The sequence below is a fragment of the Stenella coeruleoalba genome (assembly GCF_951394435.1).
Source record: "Stenella coeruleoalba genome assembly, chromosome: 12".
Lineage (NCBI taxonomy): Eukaryota > Metazoa > Chordata > Mammalia > Artiodactyla > Delphinidae > Stenella > Stenella coeruleoalba.
The window spans coordinates 28017038-28039575 of record NC_137158.1 but is presented as its reverse complement, the minus strand read 5'-3'; the positions used below and the strand labels follow the sequence as shown (position 1 = coordinate 28039575).

The following is a 22538-nucleotide window of genomic DNA, read 5'->3' as shown; positions in this document are numbered from 1 at the left end:
CCCTCCTCTAAGACATATGTTAAATTTTTTTTCACATCAACAGGGTAAATCTTCATAAACTTTGTGCAGCTTTTCAGCTATGTTTGAATGAGTACATGCTTTGAAAGAAAGAGCAACACCAATATTGAGCTCTCCTTTCCCGATTTCCCTTCTGCCTGGGATTAAGTTCTCACTGCCTTGGTAGCTTTTGGATGACTTCAAACAGATTCTTTTCTGTCAAGTTTTCAAGTGGTTTTCAGCTCAAAGGCTGATCTGAAACAAACTAGTCTACCGAAGCTGGAAGCAGAAACTCCACAATAATGTATTTTAAAATAACTGTAAAGGAGAAAATATAGATACTGGCTTAATGCCTTCTTGGTTAAGATATTTTAAATCTAATAGGTATCTGTTAGCAAAGAGTTAAAATATATAAGGAAATCATAAACAATTTTTCTCCATTTATTTATTAAAATATTCATTGAGTTCTTACTACTAACCAGAATAATTACACGACATTAAGCATTTAAAAAATATAAAGGCAAGTTTATACTTTTAAAAATGGCTTTTTATCCTCAGAAGGGAGTTTGAAATAGGTAAAGCAAGAATTTTATAGGTTTGAAATTTGTGACAATTGTTTTACAGAGTTACAGGATTCTTAATTATAAATAGAAGCAGTAAAGGAAATGTTCAACAAAATACAACTGATTTATTTACTCAAATAATATGCGATACAATTTTTAAAAATTTATTGAATGCTTACTTTTGCAAGTTACTCTGCTAAGCACTTGTGAGGGGGAACATTAATAGAGTCTCCACCAATATATATATATATTTTTAAATACTATTTTTAAGATATTAGCCTATGTTTCTGTATTGTATGTTTTTTTTTTTTAAGAAGATGTTGGGGGTAGGAGTTTATTAATTAATTAATTTATTTTTGCTATGCTGGGTCTTTGTTTCTGTGCGAGGGTTTTCTCTAGTTGTGGCAAGTGGGGTCCACTCTTCATTGCGGTGCACGGGCCTCTCACTATCGCGGCCTCTCTTGTTGCGGAGCACAGGCTCCAGACGCGCAGGCTCAGTAGTTGTGGCTCACAGGCCTAGTTGCTCCGCGGCATGTGGGATCCTCCCAGACCAGGGCTCGAACCCGTGTCCCCTGCATTAGCAGGCAGATTCTCAACCACTGCGCCACCAGGGACGCCCCACCACCAATATTTATTTATTTATTTATTTATTTTAAAAGACACCAATTGTACTTGAACATTTATTAACTTTTTTTTTAATTAATTTATGTATTTTTGGCTGTGTTGGGTCTTCGTTTCTGTGCGAGGGCTTTCTCTAGTTGTGGCAAGTGGGGGCCACTCTTCATCGCAGTGCGTGGGCCTCTCACTATCGCGGCTTCTCTTGTCACGGAGCACAGGCTCCAGACGCGCAGGCTCAGTAGTTGTGGCTCATGGGTCTAGTTCCTCTGCGGCATGTGGGATCTTCCCAGACCAGGGGTCAAACCTGTGTTCCCTACATTAGCAGGCAGATTCTCAACCACTGTGCCACCAGGGAAGCCCTCCACCAATATTTATTATTAATCTGGATAGAATCATTTTCACCCTTGCATGTATGTCACAGGAATATATTTTACCCTTGTTACTGAAAAATTCAATTGTAGAGAGACAGATGTGGTAGAGTCTTTTGATACCATGAGCATGTAAAAAATGGTTTGTTATAATGTTTAATATGGAGAAATGGTGATAAAAACCTGGTCTCTCAATGACTTATCATCACCAACATAATATACTCAAATTATGTTGTGTGTGCCTTTGCTTATCTGAACAAGTCCAGCTGTTCATCACTCATCATTGGGCTACTTACTCTTCAACATGAAATATTTGCTTATGCTTATTTTTCAGCGTGGTAAAGTCTTCTCTACCTTATTTAAAATGGAAAACTCATACACAAACTTCAAAGTTTAGTTATTACTACATATCTGAAGCATTCTGTGGAAGCTTTATCTAGGCTTAAATCCTTACTTTCGTAACAATACTTTTTGTGTATAGTCTGTTCTTGTGTGTGTGTGCACGCGTGTGTTTGTTTTGAGAGATGTATTGGAAAGTTTCATATGAAAAACTCAAATAACTCAAACCTATTTCTGAAAAAGTATGATGGGTAATTTTTAACAAGTTGACACAACCGTAAGTCCATATATTAAGTCAAGTCCATAATTCATTCTGATTACAAATTTTAAAATTATGCACACTTGATAAATTTTTAATTTGGGCTTGATTCACTCTATTTTAAAGCTTTTATATAAAGTAAGTCTTTATTAATATTTTACATAATAATCGTTCAATTTGCACTATTCGGATTTGCATACAATCCAAATACAGTGCACTATTGTTATGGCACTTGTTTTATTATATTGTATCCATCTAACCAGTAGAATGTGTAATCCTCAAAGATGGAAAGATATTTTTTCATCTAAATATCAGCAAAGCTGAAAATTGCATAAGTGTTCAGTAATTGTTGAATGAGTTAAAAGACAAGAATAGGCAGACCCACTAACCAATATAATTGTTTGAAGTTGAACTATCTTCTCCCTAAAAGGAAAAAAATAAAAGAATGAAGGGAAAGAATGAAGCAAGGAGGGAGGAAGGAATGAAGGAAGGAAGGAAGGGAAGGAAAGGAAATGAAGGAAACTTATAATCCAGGAATGCATAGCAAAACAAAAAGTATGTGTGCTTGTATGCATGTGTGTGTGGTTTGTATGTTTGCCATTGTGTGGATTTTCACACTGACAAACAGAAAATATTAATATTGGCTGATTATTGATCAAAGTCACTCAGTGATTTTTTAGTTCTATTTCCTTTTAATGTAATTTTGTATTTATTAATAATCAGTATGGTTTCATTCACCTCAAGCACTGTAAACTATCCCATTTGATTTTACATATTAAAAGTGTTTTTAAAGAAGTTATGATGCAAACTCTACTACAGCTCGTCCATTTATTATTAAAATTCTGGATTTTAACAATTTACTTGAAAATGAAGATTACAGCAAAACAGTATACCTACTAGAATTATTCTATAATCTCCATTAAAAATACCTTAATAATTGAGGATATAGAAATGGGTTTAGAAAGAATTATAAAAACAATGTATTCTCTTTAAGTTTCATTTTTACATTTATCTGCTAAAAGCAAAAAAATAAATTTTACTATTTTGACACTTTGCATAAATGTGACTGCTTAGATACTGTGCATGATTTCTTTCTTATATTTTGTTATCTATGTTATCAGATCAAATATATAAAACATTTTAAAATGCTGTGGGTGCTCTTAGTTGAATAAAATTATTATCTGAAATGGTGAACATGTTTATTAGTTACCCTGGGGCCACATTTCAGTAGAAAATCTCATAAAATAATAGGTAAAAGTCATCCCAAGAAGAAGAACTAATTTTTTTTTCTTTCTGGATTATCATTTGAAATAGCTACTTGAGATATGCATGTATGTATCTATTGATTTATGCACACACACTTTGTTTTCTGAAACTTACTTGTATGTACTTATTGAATACATATACCTGCTTCTTTTTTATTAGAATTGCTGATTAAATAATTTTGCTGGCAGAATCATAAACCTCACAGGGCAACATTCTTACCCCTAAATTTTGTGACAGATACCAGACCTGTATACTAATAACAGCATTGCTGTTTTCTTGGAAAATCTAGGGAACTAAAGATGATAGTAAATTTCCCCATAAGTGACTCTGCCTTCCCATGGTATAAACTTGGGATGTTTTTCTTTTACTTGGGTGAAAAATTTATGTCAGCTTTAGGATGGGAGGGAAGATCTACATGGTAGATTTTTCTTTTTTCCAAGTGACAAAATGCAAGTCTTCAAATTAAAATAAAGCACATATGTTGATATTAAAAAGGCTTTGTAATTAACCTCATGCTATGAGGAGAAATTTGCTTATGTAAATTAAAGATACAGAGAAATTTATGGAATTAGAACTGGTCTTGGTTGGAAGTTGGCAAAAAGACACTTGACAGTGGAGTTTTGCCCAGAATTTTGTTATACGTTTTCCAGCTAATAGAAAAAGAGAGAATGAAGACAAAAAGAAAAAGGGAAAAGGAATTTGATATTGGGACATTTATAATTCAGCTATTTTTAACCTTCTTTCTTTTCTTCTTTCCATGCTCTCTTACCCATGGACAAATGCCATATGCCATTAAAGCAACTGGCTTTTCAAACTGGACACTATCCAAAACCCAGTGTGTAAAGATGAAAAATAAATAAATACTGGCGCCAAGATATTACGCATCTTATCTTTGGAGAGTTGTTAATTCAGAGGTACCATATGCGATGGCTGTCTATGGTTAGCATGGTCATAATCATTATTAGGCACATTGAACCTCCAACACTAATTCCAGTGTCATGAATTCAGTCTGAAAGCAACTCTTCTGCAGTCAGGTTCTGGCAAAACTTCAAAGCTAACATTCAAAGTCGGAAAGCTTAAAACCGTGCAAGCTTATTTAGATTCCTTAAATGGTCTGGTTTATGAGATTTCTGGGCATTTGAAGCTTTGTAAGCCATTGCAGAGTGAAAAAAGTTAATCTGTGCAGCTACGTTTTCAATAACGTGACATTAGATTCATTTCAAAGGCTTTTCTTCTTGGGTACCAAACCACACTCAGGATTTCTCCAGGGTGTAGAATACAGGCTCTTCCTTATTTATTTATTTATTTTTAATGAAGGGATTGCTTCTCATGCTGAGAATTATATAGTCAGACTCTAAAGATATCTGTGTTTTTTGATATATCAAAAGAGCAAAAACAGGCTGTTGTCTAAATATATATATATATATATATATATATATATATATATATATATATATATATATCTGAACTAAGAGGGAAACTGCATTTTTTAGGCAGGAAGCTACTAAAAATATAGGTGAACTTTTCAATAAAACTGACATTTGTGACTGTAAGGGCTACATCAACATGACATTTGAAACACAAAATTCTGAATGCACATTCTCTCTGGCTCTCTGTCTTTGCTCTCTCATTTCAATATTTTTAGAAAGCATCTATTCTCTTAGTAAGATGTATGAAATGAATATTTTTATATCATTGACTAAGCTTCTTTCTATGTAATTCTTTCAAAACACATTTTTAAATTATAGGCAACTTAAGAGTTTAATAGCAAAAAACAAAATAGGACCCTGAGTAGCCAAGAAATGGTAAATAAATGTTTAAGAAAACAAAAATTTTATTTCTGTTTTGTTATTTTTATATAAGAAGTTTTCCCATTAACAAGTTTTATTAAAGTGTTTTACTCTGAGTATTTTTCTCCATAAGATAAGGAGAATTTCCCGTCAAAATGTATAATTAATACTTATTCAAATCTGTATATTGACCTGATGTGCTCAAAGCTATAGTCCCTGCATTTGGGAATATTTTTTACTTGGAATATTGGCATTGGGAATTTTAAAAATGGTTATAAGTAGCCACATAGCCTGCCTGGATTGTTTTATTTTGTTTTTTCTTTGTCTTTTTAATGACAAACTATATCTCAACAACTTGATTACAAGTGTCTGGATCACAGCGATTTAATCTTAAAACATATTTTCATCTCTCTGGGTACCTTTCACAGTTTTCTCCACAAAGTAGATTAGTTTAAACCAGTTTTGGATGAACAGATATATGAAATAATGAATTATTGAATTTTGATAATTATTTGGAGTTTCACATTTTTGACTCCAAACCCAAATTGAAAATTAAGTTAATCATGCATTTATTTTAAAAATCAGATATTTTTTTCTGAAGCAAATTATGTTCTCTCTATATTATTTTTTTCTAGATTTTCAGTCATATCATGAAATCATATATACATATATATTCAACAGTTAAATTAGCCAAATTGAAAATAACATATCCAAAAAGTTCATTAACTAAGAAAATTTTGCAAATCCATTATGATATAGTATGTAGTCATTAAAACAGTAGTCATTATTTTTAATGTCCTTTGTCACCTCATCTTCATCTCTGCCCCTTCCACCATCTCAAGAGAGAAACCACAAGTTCATGTCCCATAATCCCTTCCCAGAACTGTTCCAGTTTAGATTCTGAAGGCAAAGAAGAGAGTCCTTGTTTTCTAGAGGCAGTTGTACACAAGAATCCTGTAGCTTTGGATGTCCCACTTGAGGATCACCCACTTCAGTGCTGAGGCACCTAGGGTTTCTGGCAGCAATCAGGTGCCTCTAGAATGTTTCTTCAGAAACACTCTCTTTGATATTGAGATATGGTTGCAATCATTGGTGGCAGTTTTTTTGCAATGTTTTCGCTTCCATATTGACTGAGTATGGCCTTTCTAGTCTTCTCTCACTGAGCAGCACTTAAGCCTGTAATTTCCTATATTATATCTCTTTGTACTCCAGTTTCCTAGAGTGTCTCCTGTTTTCCTGACTGCACCTTGAATGTTTCATCTAGTTACCTCATACATTTATATCTATTGATATGGCAAGATGTTCACCATATATTATAAAGTGGAAAAGTTAAACAAGATATAAAATAGTACGCATAAAATGGTACTGTTGTCTTCTTCCCTTTATTTGTATTTTTAATTGTAAGCATTGACGATATCCAAAAATTTATGGATGTCATGGATTACACTGTTCACAGTGCTATTTTTTCTTTTTTTTCTAAGTTTTGAACAATTAACATGGAGTACATGTCCAATAAAAATAAAGAACGAACAGTCAAATGTACTAGTACATAGTTTAGTATAAGTATACGTATGATTATTTTAATTTGTAGAAATGAACTGGAATATGTGCTAAAGTACAATATTCAACCTCCATTAGCCTGGGAGTAATAAATGCCCACTGAGGCAAATCCTTGTGGTACTGTCAATTTACTTTGTGCTTCCTGGACGTAAATCCTTTCTCTGGCAGATGACTGATAGATTAAAAAATACAATTCAAGTGAGGTGATCCACAAACACATGGATATATTTTAAAATGCTAATACAAAACAAATGTTACCCACAAATGACTGTTTTGAACTACAGATTTTCTTAGAAATACTCAAAATGTTTTGAGTTTTGTTGTTGTTTTACCTTACAAAGTTGAAAACAAGTATCTTATGATTAATTTGTTATAGAATATAAGCAAGATCATATATAAAGGCTTTGTTTCTTTGGGCTTTTTCCTTGTTTATAAATTGTTAAAAATAAATTTTGTTTTTTCTATTAATTTACTTGGTAGATTAGATAATAATTTCATATTCTTTGGGTCTCTTTTTAAATATATAAGACCCTAAACCAAGAATGTGTAAGGATTTATAGGGTTTAGACTGGTGCCAGATTAAAAACAAAAAAAAAAATCCTTCATTATATAGTTAAAAACTAAGTTAAACTTTTATTTTGATTATAATCTGATAGATATCTCTGAAAATATTTGTAAAAGTTAATTTCTTACAGAATCAAATTAAATCAGGGTGCAAGTATAGTATATATCTTTTTTGGTAAAACATCATAAAATATCTTGACTAAATCATTTGCAATGAAAACAGATATTTTACATTTAATGCCTACAATTTTTTTTCCCATTTTCAGGAAGCGTTTTCATAAGTGTTATTGTATACCCACTTCACAGACTAATTTCACAAGTTTTCGCAAAATGCTGGGCAAACTTAGCAAAATGAAATGAGCACTATTTGTGTTCTAAAGCAAACGAATTCCCACTGTATTCTTGAAGAGTAAAAAAGGCTATTGTAAGTGAGGTGCTATTTGCAAATACCTAGGAGATAAGACAGGAAAGACAGACTCTTTGTTGTGACAGAAGAGACCTGACATTTTAGCAAGAAAGTACTTTAATTATCAAAGGTGAGTGTAGGAGTTAGCTGAAAAGCAACGTGTTTAATGCCAGAAACATAGTTGAAATACTTGGATAGTTCTTCCTGTTTAGGAGAAACAGAGCTGAATTGGAAACCTGACATGGTCCATTAGTAGAAACAGATCTGGGAACTAAGTTAATTGTGTCTATGTTTGTATACATTGATATTTTGATGATACAACTGAATAAATGCTAAAATGAAAATTAATATAGAATTAAAATATAAGAACTAAAGTTAGTTAAATCAGTAAAAATAAATTATGAGTATAACCTCAATAGGTATGACTTGCCCAATGAAAAGAAAAATAATCTTTAGATGTCAAGTATCATCATTTTAACCAACTTTATTGTAATAATACAATGTACTTAAAACATAGATATTAAAACAACTCAAAGATAATCATGCCAACATATTTTAAGAAAGCTGTTATTGGTTTAAATGAAATAGTAAGTAGATTTATTTAATAATGTCATTGGAACTGCCTACTGATGATTTAGCACTATTCTCTGACACACCATACATTCCATACTCTCATCCTGATGCCTTCACCATGCACCAGTAAATTCATAGGTGTAGGCAGCATCAAATGAATGCTCTATTAGGTTAACATCACTAAAGCCAAGTGATTTTATTTTACATAGTGAAAACTAGAACACTGCTCACACAACTGCTGACATGTAAACAGTTTACATAAGTTACTAACTTGAAATGTCTATTCAGATAAGCAAGGGCAGTATCTCCATGTTTCAACTGTTTGACACAATGATGGATTATTTATTTACTGAACAGTACTGGTGGCCAGAAAATCTGATTTCCATGCATGAAATCCGTGAAACCTCAGCCACTGAACAGTTTCTTTTACATGTGGCAAAGGTCATCTATCAAGGGATTTTCTCAGGTTTTGTGTGATTGGTCATGCCTCATTTCCTTCAAGAAAATATGATTTCCCTAAAGTCTGTGCATTTTAAAAGACTCAAAAAAGGCCCAGAAAGTTATTTCCTCTCTGTTTGTGATAAGCACAGAATATAGAGGCTAACCTACAGGGAACGACAAGCAACTGTTTTAGCTAGAAACCATATTTAATCCTATCATTAGGAAAGCCTTAGCACTCACCAGGTATAAAAGGGCTGCAAAATTAGACACTTAACCTTGTCATTTAACCTTGCAGAGTTTAATCTGCATTCAAAGTTTAATAAAAATATCACATAGATCTATCCTTATTTAGAAAGGATTTGTTTCAGATAATATATTTCAAATTTAGAGTCATTTGGTGAAGGACTGTGTGAAGATTTGGCTACGTTTAAAAAAAGTCACCATTTCCAATTTTTGACCTGAAAAATCAATGAGAAAGAACAGTAAGAAGTTACATTTTTATGAAAAGTTTTAAGAACAATAAATATGAAACATAGTGAAAATCAAGAGCAATTTAAAGAGCACTGTTTGCCTGAAAAGAGATTATGACATGTAATTCTTGGAGATTAAAGAGAAAAAACCCTAGTATCCTAACTTAACTATGTTTATGAAATATTCTTTGAGTCACAGTTAAGAAATATCTTAGAGTATCCATCAAATCATACCATACCTGGATTTCTTTTCTATTTTTACCTCTCATGTAGTAAAACATTCGTCTGCCCAAGACTGACAAATTTGGAGAACAATGAATAGGAGGTTGAGAAAATCATACCATGCATATGTAGCATGCTTTAGCTTTCTCATGAGACGAGTGTGTGTGTGTGTGTGTGTGTGTGTGTGTGTGTGTGTGTGTATGTATGCATGCATGTCTACTATTTAATTATGTTTAACTTGTACTGAGATCTTCTTAGGAGTAAAGAGTGTAACCATCAGGGACAACCATCACAGTTAAAGTGGTATTTAGAGAAAATGGTACAAAAAATAACATTTCCTGAGGGAGTTGCAAAAGAAAGGTAGAGACTTTCACAAGCAGATAAAAGTAGTATTTTAAACACTGACATTTTGATATGAACAAAATGGGTTAATATTTCTTCTTGCTTTTTCTTTACAACCAATATATGTAGGATTTGGGGGAAATCACCCCTAATTTGTTATTTTAGTTATGGATCTCCCTTGATCATGAGCAACTTTGATATACCAAAGTTATTAAATAATATAAATGAAATATATTTACACACACATACACTTATATGCATATACTATCTTTGGTTAAGTTAGTATATATGTATATTTATGTGTGTGTATGTATTTGTGTGTATGTGCACACATCATTGAGACAAGTATCAACTCAACTTCAATAGAAACACAATTTCTCAATGACTAATTTTGAGTAATTGACCTGTGTTGACAGAATAACTATTCAACTGACTCAACATTAGACACGTATTTCCTAACTTGGTCATACTATTAAAATCAATGATAAGAATATTAGGAATTATTATTTTTTCCAATAATTTTTGTATAATTAATTGTATAAAATATTTCTGACATCTTTTCTAAATATTTAAGAAAGGTCATTTCTGAGTCTTTTTACACTACCTTCAGTTTTAATATTGAGCTTCTGTCAGTGTATTAGTTTCAAAGAGAAGAGAATATTGGAGAATTTGCTACAAATAATTAGGATATTTCTTTAAACTATTTTAATATAGTCTTTTCAACTATAGATTCTTAATGTTTCTTGAATTAGATTAATTTTGACAGCAAATTATTTTTCTACCCAATGCCATGAGTATTTTAAATTATAAACAAGTGTTTTACCTTTACCAGTATGAAGTAAAATGTGTTTTACATAGCTATGGGTGATATTCCTCAACTATTAAATATCTCTTTCTTTTGAAATTATAGAGGGATATGTACACATGGATTTTCTATTTCATATTTATGTGCTATGCTTGAGGCATGTATTTTCTTATAATAAATCACATTAATGTTTAAGCCCTATAGATTTTTAAATAGATATTTTGACATTTAAATGACATGATTTCATGAGTAGTACTTTAAGGGTTACAGAGATGTTCATATAAAGAACTAGTTGACATTTATTTTCTGATAGAATTCTTACTAAAAGTAAATTGACATTCCTTTTGGTGCTTTATTTACTTGATATATTATGTACAAAAGAATATTCCTTATGCAACCAGTCCTTTCTTATGAATTTTAAAAATAACAAATAATCATTACTTGTTATAAATTTCTGACAGTTTAAGGGTTAAAAAAATCGGTTCCTTTAAAACTAATATCCAAATTACTGTTTAAAAGAAACCTGTTTCATTACTACTCAGTACCACAAAATGCTTTTTTATTGTTTGAAATAGGCTGATTATATTTAATGTATTTTACTGATTTATTTTTTAAATTCTGTAATCCATATATTCATGTGAAATAAAATGTAATTTCTTATGGCAAAGTAATGTCAGTTACTAGACTTGACAAGTGTACACAAATGAGAGCATTTATTAGGAATTTCCTGAGTATTTAAGAACAAAACTAGCAATCTTTCCCTTTATTATTAATAAGTATCAAGAGGTCCACAAATGGGGCTGCTCACATGGACTCCAATGTGAAGACCTGACAGTGTGTCTAATGTCTGTACACTGCAGCTCCTGGTGCCTCATGCTCCATGTTCTCTAAATGCCTGAGGTGATGGAGAGTCAGTGGATTACAGAGACACTAAACTCCAGGAGAACATTTGCTGCTTTGATGCTACAAATTTCAAATGAAGATGCAGTAAAAAAGTGGCTGATGCATTTCCTAGGACAAAATAGAGAAAAGAAGTAATAAGAGTTCCAAAATACCCTAGTATTCAAAAATTTTCCTCTGATGCAAATACAAAGTCCAGCTCACAAGAGACTAGTGAAATTCAACTTTCATAATAATTTCTGCCTTATTGAAAAAAAAACAGAGGTCCCTTCAGACAAGAAATGCAAAGTTGCTATTAAATAAATGTAAAATATGCTAATATAGTGGTTGGAAAGTCAAGTGCATATGAAGCCCGACACTAGGGATTGCTTTGGTTTCTAATGTTACAGTTTGTGACAAAGATCAGAATTACTTGACACAGTAATTTGTTCCCCTTTTTGTTCAAGTTCAACAAAACGGTCTGTTCCATTACCCAGCACTCACCCCCACCTTCATTTTTCTTTCTTTTCCTCATCTCTTTATTGAGTGTATTTTTCATTCGCATGAGTTCAGTGACAATTAGAACCCTTTTGTTAAACTGTGTGTTTATTTTCAGATTTATTTTATCTTTCCTTAATTTAAGTAATAATGTGATGACTTTTTCTTTCCTTCATTTAATTTATTTAATTTTTGGTCATGAGAGCAATGGACCAAAATTTGGGGTTTCAATGAATAAACCTAAAAATGCAGCATTCAAAGACATAGTAATAGTACATGTCTATTAGATTATCAGATATTTCTGTGTTACCCTGAGATAATATAATGTTCATATTTAAGCATAATAAATTCTACATGCTATAATGATTAATATGCAAAATAATGGAAATCATGCTACTTCATAATTATTCAAATCCAATATTAAGTGCTTGAAACATTTAAAATAATATAAATGAATAAACGAAGAAATTGGTTTTGGTAAAAAGGCTTGGATAATAGTCACCTGCTTATTAATTTGGAGGACAAATTATAGGAGACTATGGATGAATAAAATGACTGCTTATTTCATAATGTAGAGGACATTTGGTATTTTAAACTTGGAATCTTAAGTAGGTTACTACACTAAGCAGCAGTTCTGGCTGTACGCGTTTCTATTTTAAGGAGCAAAGAAACGTGAAGCTGCATTCTGAGAACTGGGAATAAACTCAGTGAAAATATTTTTAGATTTCAAGATACCAAGTGGTGGTCACACAACCCTGACATCCCACAAAGTCCTGAAGGGTCACAGATTAATCACTTACCTCAATCTCTCACAAGAACCCTAAGTCATTCTCAAAATCTCTTGAGATTTAACTCCTTTGGCTTTGGTGAATATTCAACCACTACCCCACTTCTTCTGTCAGTTTCTTCCTAATAGATTTTTTTCACTCCAGTCAAGTTGAGCCCATTATTTTTTCTCACTAGAAATACCTTTGCTCTTATGTTTCTTTTAAAATATATACAGTGTTTTCAAGTTTCTTGCAAGTATTTTTTTCTTCCAGTGCAGAAGTTAGGCTCTAAGAGAACAGAGGTATTGTCAACACTCCTCACCACTGAAGCCCCAAGACCACAATAGTGCTTGGGACATTTAGATGGTTAATAAGTGTTGTTTAATTGATAATAATATATGAAAGATTATAATCAATCAACAAAAATCATAATGATAGCCTTGATAATACAGCAATTTAGTGAATATATATTGCATGCTAGGTTTCTCATTTATTCTTTAATACTCGTAATGACTCTCAGATAGAAAACACTATCCTCTTTTCACATGTGAAACTAAAGCCCTAAGATTATTTTGACAATAATGTTTGAAAGTATCATTTACATGGTCACCTAGAATCTCTCCTCTTATACTCTTTTTTTTTTTTTTTTTTTGCGGTACACGGGCCTCTCACTGTTGTGGCCTCTCCCGTTGCGGAGCACAGCCTCCAGACGCGCAGGCTCAGCGGCCATGGCTCACGGGCCCAGCCGCTCCGTGGCATGTGGGATCTTCCTGGACCGGTGCACAAACCCGTGTCCCCTGCATCGGCAGGTGGACTCTCAACCACTGCGCCACCAGGGAAGCCCCAGAAAATTGATCCTTAAGATTGTAGTTGTCTAGAATAACTCTTGGCACCAAAATCTATATTAGGGTTCTTTAAGGGAACTGAAGCAATCCCATATATATAATCCATTATATATCTATATTATCTATCTATCTCGCTCTCTAGCGAGAAAGAGTTTAGTTGGGAATTTGCTCACACTATTGTGGAGGTTAGCAAATCGAAATTCTGTAAGTAAGTTGGCAGGCTGGAGACCAAATGGAGAGTTCAGGTTTCATCTTGACACCTTGACTCCCAAGTCAGTCTGGAGGCAGAATTTCCTCTTCCTCCAAGGATCTCTGTCTTTTTCTTCTTAAGACCTTTAACTGATTGGATGAGGCCCACCACATTATGGAGTGTAATCTGCTTTTCTCAAAGTCTATTAATCTAAATGTCAAATGTTAATCTTATCTAATATACCTTTACAGTGACATTTAGCCTGGTGTTTGACCAAATATCTGAGTACTGTGGCCTAAGGTGACACATAAGATTAACCATCACTAGGCAGAAAAACTCAGTTGCTCTGGACTTCCAGAAAAACATAGAATGCTTTCAGAATTAACTGCCTGGAGTAATGGGAGGCTGGGGCACTGGCCACTCCCTGCCCCCCCACACACATATTGGTTGAAGTTTACCCTTAGGGGCACTAGGCCCCTTTTTCTTCCTGGCTAGAACTAAATGAGTTTCTATGGCTTTGGAGATGCTCCTGGATACATTTACAAAGACTCAGTTGATTCTGAGCTTGCAGGTAACTGACCTGTAAGTAGCTGAGCTGAAATTGGGATGCATCTTTGAGAGTTTCCAAATCCATATCTCTAGCCCTGCCAACTCTACTTCTGCATCTATAATCTTAATAGTCTAATAATCATCTCAGACATAACATACCATGATTAGCAACACGGTTTTTTTTATCTTTCCCACCTGCTGGTCTTCCAGTGTTTTTCTTATTAGTGAGTAGTACCAATGCTTATCACTTTGCACAGCCTGTACAAAGGAAATCATCCTAATTCTATTCTTTGCTTGTACCAATGTGTTCTCTTGGCTTTACCTTCAATATGTATCCCGAACCTGGGTGTTTTTCCCCACTTCCACTGCTGTCATTCTACTCCAAGTCTTGTCAGTTCTTGCTAACAAACCAAAATAGGCTGCAGAGTGAGCATTTAAAAATGTAAATCATATCTTATCATTCTTATGTTCAAAAGAAGCCAATGTCTTTTCCATCACAATCATTATAAAACCCAAACTCAACATAATTTGGCTCTTCCCTATCCTAGAACTCCCTCTTCTACCTCTTACCATTTCCTCATTTGTACTCCAGTCATATTTCATTCTAGTGACTGCTTAAATGTGATTTTCTCAAGCAAGCATCCCCAAGAGCCTCTTAGGTAAAATTGTCCATTCTTTTTTGCCTCTTATCACACTCTATGCCTTAGTTTGTTTTACTGGTTTCTTAGATTTATCAGTGCCTGGCATTATATTATACATTTATTTATGTTTGTTTTCTCTCCCTCATTAAAATATAAAAAAATATATATATATAAGCTTCATGAGGGCAATTTTTTGTCCTGCTTATGTCTTTATTTTCTATGCCTAAAAAATGAGACCGACACACAATTGCACTAAATTAATAGTTGCTGAGTGAAAGAATTGTTGTTGAATTTAGATTGTGCAATAGTGGCTAAGAGGAAAATTTAAATATTACAGCCTATTTATGTATGACATATATGTATTACAAAGGGATTCATTTAAAAAAACATCCTGGATACTTTTGCGAAAAATGTAAGCAAAGTAATTGGAGTATGTACTTACCTTAATAGGCAACTTACAAAGAAATACACATGATGTTAAATTTACTAATAATGTTATTCTTAATTTATGTTATTCTTTACTCAGATTTTTCACCTCAACAATTACATAAGGATAAGAGCTAATACAATACTATGCAAACATGTAATATGTATTTTTGTTGGTGTCTGTTTTGTAATTAAAAAAATGGAAGACGTCCTGGCATATATATTTTTTCTCATTTTAAGGTTAAAAAATGTATACAATTCCCCTATTGTTTTAACAGTTTTTTCCTTAGGAGAATTACTCTTCATTCTCCATATGACTTATTTGTATCCAAGGGTTTGGCATCTTAGACTCTATGAAATTTTGCCTCAATAAGTATATGCTTAATATGTCTACTTAAATGACGACAGCTAACACTGAAATTTGAGGCAGATTGTGTGCTAGACTTACTATTTTAAAGCATTCTGAAAATACTCATACTGAGAATAAAACAAACTAAAAACAGAAAGCATTTCTCTGGCCTCAACAATATTAAATTACCATTTGAATCCATAGCTTATTATTGGACACTCTCAAAGGGAAAATAATAACATTTTGAATGTTTACTTGTAGTGCAAAAGAAAAAAATGGATGGCCTTATATTTAACCTTGACATTAAGGTATTGAGTCATTATTGTTATGTTGATAATTGGTTCATGATTTTTACTTAATATTTGTTGAATGAATGAATGAATAAATGAGTTGGGAAGAAAAGATCTTCTGCCTATGAGCAATCTGAATATCATCCCTGACCCAATTTGACTTTCGGTAAAGTAACTTGAGGAGCTAGACAAGTATTCTAAAACTTGTTTCAGATGGCAAGTTTCAGACCTTCCCTTAAAAATTTTATAAAATCATCAAAAGCCATTATGGTGTTGACTTAATGGTCCATTTTTTTTCTCTATTTTTTACACAAAGGTTTATTTTTTTTCTTTACCTTTAATTATATAGATTTAGACAGTTTTGTATGAATTTCTCTTCTACATCCAGTACATGGTAATATCTTCTCATTAAAATTTTTGAAAAGATAATTTTTTTCAAAAAGTCAGTTTTTCTTTCATATTGTTTTTGTTTCTTCCTCACTGTCCTCTAATTCATCAACATTTTTCTTACACTTAGGTATCTGAATAAGATATCAATGAGATCAGATGTTGCAAAGAATCATGTTTTCAAATGCTATGTCTCATTTCTGACACATACCAAGTCTGATTTCTGTTATCAATCCAATTCTTTTAGCCTAACTTGGTTTCAGGTTCCATTTGACCATTAAGTGTTTCAATATTATGTTCTGTTATTTTCGTCCAGGCACAATCATTTTCTCAAATTGAATTTCTTTCTACTTTTTTTCAGACCAGGGAGTGAAACTGATAGTTTTGAACACCCTTAGATGCTATCTTTGGCTTCACAGTGTAGCATCATCACCATCCTACATCTGTACAACACCATCCTGCACAAATCTGCCACTCCATATGTTGCATCGTGCAAGGAGATTACAATGGGCTTGAATTTGGATTTCAGTCAGAGATTCCCTGGAGACATTCCACAAGAAAAAATATTGCTCAAGCCAACATTTAAATCCTTGCCTAGAGCTACCCCCTCCTCCAAAGAGAAATATAATGAGAATGAAAGCACAGACCCACAGATTCAATTACCACATTTTTTTCTTCTTTGGAGGAGTTTATCCTGTCCTCCTTGTTGTGATTCCTTTCTGTTGGTACTGTCATTTGCCAGATGGGCTTTATTTTTAAATTTAAATACTTTATTTTGTGGCAGTGTTACCCATTGCATCATATTCAATGCCAGCTCTTATTCCTTCAAAATCAAATGCTTGGCACATCCTCAAATTGTTTAAGGATCAGGCACTAGGAACTTAACATAGAGAAAGGGGAAAAACTATACATTTCTATCACTCTAATACTGAGAGTAACAAGCACAGAATGAGTATTAAAGGGAATCTTTCAACATAGCTACGAGTTTCTTTCAGTCACAACCAGTGGATAAATACTGCTCACAACATGCCAACAAATAGTAAAATCTAGGAGAATGTGAGCAGAGAGCAAAGATACCTCAAAAAACAAAACTGATCTATTCCAGTTCCCATACTTCTTCCTTACCAATATATACACAAGGGGCAGAAACTCGGGGGTGAGATCATCGCAATTTAGAAAGTCATTTACTAATGGCCAAAAAAGTGTTTTTGAAAATAAAAGCAAAAAATCTATTGTGTTGAAATACTTGAGTATATTTATATATTAATATATATTAAAAATGAGTAGAATTTATTGCTTGGTATATATATTTTTTCAACAATGTTCTTTAAATTGTTTGGCAGACCAGTTAAAGACTAAAACTATGTATAAAGGTACCTTCTGATAACCATGACCAGTTCATTTATGTGTGCAAATTACTACTTGAGTCTTGACTAGAATCCATGTGTGAGGAAACCGGTTTCTCATTATATGCTTCTAGCACTGAAAATCATTTCTTTTTCCAATCTGTTCAGGCCAGTGGTCAATAATATAAAGCACACCTCAATTCTGTCTCTCATCTTTATTTAAGGTACAGTCATCTGGCAATTTCAACATTTCAGAACATATTTTACAAGGAAAACAGAATCATTGGCCTCTATGCAGTAACAAGATCACTGTAAATCCATACACTAATATGTGTGTACTCCTTAGCAATTACTTTCATCTTAGCCTTCACTCACTCCTCTCCAAAACTCTCTCTGCCTAGAGATACATTTTTCCTTTCAAAACTCAACTTAAATGTTTCTCTGTCTCACAGAGGCAAAATTATTTGCTTCCTCCTCTGCTTTGCCATTTCATTTCTATTACACTGCTTCTCTTCCTTACGTATTTCTCTTTAATTATGCTAAAGTATAAGAATTAATGAGCAGAGGCAAAATGGATTTATCTTTATATTTGCCAACAAAATTATTTACTTCATAGTAAAAACTCAATAATGACTAGTTAGTGCAAAAAAAAATGAATTTAAAAATGTCACTGAGTTTTCACTTTGAGATCATTGACCCCCTCCTTTCAGTTGTACTATAAGGATTTTACAAACAGACCAGAGATAATATAAGTGAAACATTAGAGAAGAGACAGGGACTGGAGAATTATAAATCAAAGACACAATGATTATGATAATGATAATAATAAATAGGCAGTAATCATGAATGTGAGACAGAAGAATTACCAAAAAAAACTTAGTAAAAAATAAGTTATAGGTTATTATGATAGAATACGATCACTGAAGTTAAAAATTACTATCCAGAGTCATCAAGAATATTAATATAGAAAAATGAGCAACAAAGGAAAAAAATGATAGACATTAAACCATTTGATTTTATCACTGCTGTATATAACAATAGGGTGAAGCACTGAAAAAGTCATCATTCCTTAAACACTGGTGTTGGAATTTTTGAGAGAGAAATCTGATGTAATAAATGTGATATTAGAAAACTAAATTTGTCTTTAAAATGTATAAATCATTTGGAAGAAAGCATTGTATTTTTGCCAAAGACTAGTTCTCTAAGTACGTAGGTCTTTTTAAATGAAATGACAGTAAAAGAAATATTGTCCCTGGAATTATCGTGCACTGACTCAAGAATAGTTAACGTCCTCGTTTAAGTGTTTCCATGACACTTTGTTATGCTGCTCTGTCCATCTTTGTAGGCACCAGCTCAGGGAGCTCTTTAGATAATATTCAAAGAATGAGAAACAGAAGTCTGACGGATATGTTGACTAATGGTGCATCTTGAAACAACCTGCTGACCACTGAGGAGTTCGTTAAGAATGAAAAAGCAGACTGCTACTATAAACCCAGAAAGCCTTCTCAGGATTGGTAGAACAAGATAGCAAATGATACTCTGGTCTCCACTTATATCATTCTTCAAGTTTTTCAAAACCAGGAGAAATACTGAAGAGATGAGGATGGTATTGCAATACAACCTGGAGAATATTGACACATCATCTCCTCCCTTTACACATATTTGTTCCAGAAGAGAAGCCCACATGTAACATACACTCTGCCATGGAACCAAGAAGGTCTACAACTGAAAGAGCACAGTAGAACTTCTTAGCTAAAAATAAATGTTTTGTGAGATTTTAATAATATTTTATAATTTAATGGTATATTGATCCTTAATAGTTTCTCTGGTTCAAAGATCATTCTTATAATAACAAAATGAAAAGAAAAAACTCCTTTTACCATTTGCCCTCATAACCCCTGGTTGCCATTTTTCTCAACCGTCTAATTATTTTATAGTTAATAAAGAAGAAAGAGTTCTAAAACTTTTGCTTGCGGCTCAAGGTTTGAACTCACACTGCTGATTTTATCACTTAATCTGAAAAGGGGAAAGCTTAATTATGCTCTACAAGCAGTTCTAAAATTATTTAATTGGTGACTGACCAAAATCTTTTTCTTTGAGGAAATGAAAGAAAATTGACTAGAATTTTGACTAGCAAGAGAAGGTTAGTGTATATAAAATACATATATTTTAAAATGAAAAGAACCACTAAACATTGATATAAATTATAAATCTACAAAGGAATGAGATATTGCTCTGTCTTTTAAAATTAATAATTTAACTATAATTAAGCTATATTAGAATCACATATGCTTTGCTCTTGAAAATAACTTTTGCAAAGAGGAAGGCATTCAGATTTGTTCCTAAATTAATAATGGGATGAACATCTTTATATACCAGTTAACGCATTATAAATAAAACAGTAAGGTCACAGTCTACAGTAAATTAACACAAATTTGTAGAAAACCTTGACCTCCCACACCTAACATAGCTACATCTTTAATTAATTAATGCAATTTTCTACAACTAAATATTAATAATGCAGTTTTCTCAAACAGTGTTTCCTCAGTTTTACACAGCAACATACCCTACAATAAAACCATAAAAGAAAGCCTCAGGATGGCATAGAAAGCCCTTTGCTCTTTTGAGTAAAGTGATAGAGAAATGCAGCTTCATGGTGTTGATCAGATATAGGATGAGAGGAGTTAAGTGTAGCTGACATTCAGTTTTCTCCAGGCTTTTCCCTTATCTTTATATATAAATTAAGCACTTTAAATTCTCAAAGACTTCTGTGTCAACAATTCATTTACTTAAAGTTTCTTATCAAGTATATTCATAACATATTGTCCTTGGGGGGGTCAACCAAAAAGTTAACCTAGGTTAAATCTGAGTATTTTTAAATGATACTGATTTCACTTCACTGAGTTAAGATATGAGAATCATATGAGTCACATCAGGGGATTTAATGCAACATGTATTTTAAAAATTACTTCAGTATTTATGATTTTTCCCTAGATATGGTTCTTCTTCTTGCAGAGAATGGGAAGGTAAAGAAAGTAGTAGTTTGTACAGGCCTACTTACCCTCACCACTTCTCTGTGACCTGCACACCTCCCACCCCACTTCTGGACAGTGTCAGTTATTCCTTTATTAATGAAACCCTCTACATTACCTCTTGGAACATTGTGTGTGTGTGTGTTTGTGTGTGTGTGTGTTAAGATAGCTTGTATTATAAAATCTGCATACACCAACCCTCAGGAAGCCTAAGAGCACCTTGAATACAAGGCTCAGCTTATTAACATTTCTATTCTCACAACTAATATGGTTAAAGGCATAATGGATAGTAGAAACCCTAGTCGTTTGTTTTTTTTTAGATGAATGACTAACATTTTGAATCAATCAAACAACATGATTAATATCTCATCTTTCCCAGGTAACACAAACAGTGATTTTAAAATTCCAATTACTTGGAGTGACTCTTTAACCATAGAATTAAAGATGAGTTTCATGTATCACAGCAGAATATTGGAAAAAGTTTTTTCATCAAGTATTAGATTCAGTTTCTCCTAAATCAAATTACCTAGATATCAATCCCTTACTACTTATCTACAGTCTACACATTTTCCCTAGTAATCAAACAATAAGAGATAGTTGATTATTAGCTAAAGTATAGGATAGAGGAGTAGAGTAGAAGTAGACATTATTCAATTTGATACCATATATATATACTCCAACAACATGCAAAGGAATCCCATGTTGATACTAAGAAGGAAATTTTTACAAAGGTAAATTATGTAATATTTAAAAATTCTCTGCTAACATAGAATGAATCTAAAACCTCTACAAAATGGTCAATAAATATTACACATCTCATCTTTTATTCTAAATTAAACATGAGTAAAGTTATTATAATAGGAGCTATTTAAAATAAAGCAGAAATTAGGTTAAATTCTGTACTTATAGTTTAGAATATGTAACTGGGCTTATTTAAAAAAAAGTGAGAGGGAGAGAAAGAGAGAATAAATGTCTTAACTCCCATCATCATGTGGCATGAGCAGGATGGTTATAAACCTCTCTGTTGTCTCCATTTCAGATATGAACAACATCTGTTGGTGTATATGATGAGTAGCTGCTGGATGGCTGTGACCTGCTGAGACAGGCCAATGGAATCTTAGTTGTAGTGACTTGGCTCTCTGGCTTCCCACTAAATTTGCAGATTTGTGGTCATCTTCTGGTAAGTGTAACATTTCAAACCTTTTTGTAGAAAATACATCCCTAGATCAGTCTTTCAGGGATACTCTGATCAAGTTTGTGTCAGCTGAAAAGAGGAGTTCTTAAGGGATTGAGAGAAGTCTACACAGTTTCTTCTCATTTTATCTGTAGGAAGAGAAATGATTATCTTTCCATATGAAATATATGATATACTCTAAAAACTTCACTTTAAACCATCACTAATGTGAAGTTCCTCATTTTGAAATGAGAGGATCATTAAAAAATACAGTAAATTTCAAAAAAACGTCTTAATTGTAGATGATTCATTACCTTCAGTTATCTAACAGGCTGGATATTGATGTCTCAGTGTGAAAAAGAGAAATATCAGATACAGATGGATGCTGTCACACACCCTTAGATAAATGCATGGGCCACAAGAAATGCACCTCTCAGCAGCAGAACTAAGGATTGGGTGTTGTTTGAGAAATATGCAAAGATGTTTTTGTTAGTCTGCTTTTGTCTACCCACCCACACTCCTTCTCTCCTCCTTTCCCACTCATGCACACTTCCTAAAACTATGATCCTACATAGTTAAGGA

General features: G+C 32.9%; 1 long non-coding RNA gene across 4 annotated transcripts in view; it reads left to right on the top strand.

The window, feature by feature from the left end:
• Positions 1-22538, top strand: part of LOC307195200 — a 445069-nt gene that overhangs the window by 109121 nt on the left and 313410 nt on the right. For all 4 annotated transcript variants that reach the window (XR_013830749.1, XR_013830750.1, XR_013830751.1 and 1 more), the window contains one exon: positions 21822-21962. This is a non-coding gene — a long non-coding RNA (uncharacterized lncRNA). The remainder of the gene's footprint in view (positions 1-21821; positions 21963-22538) is intronic.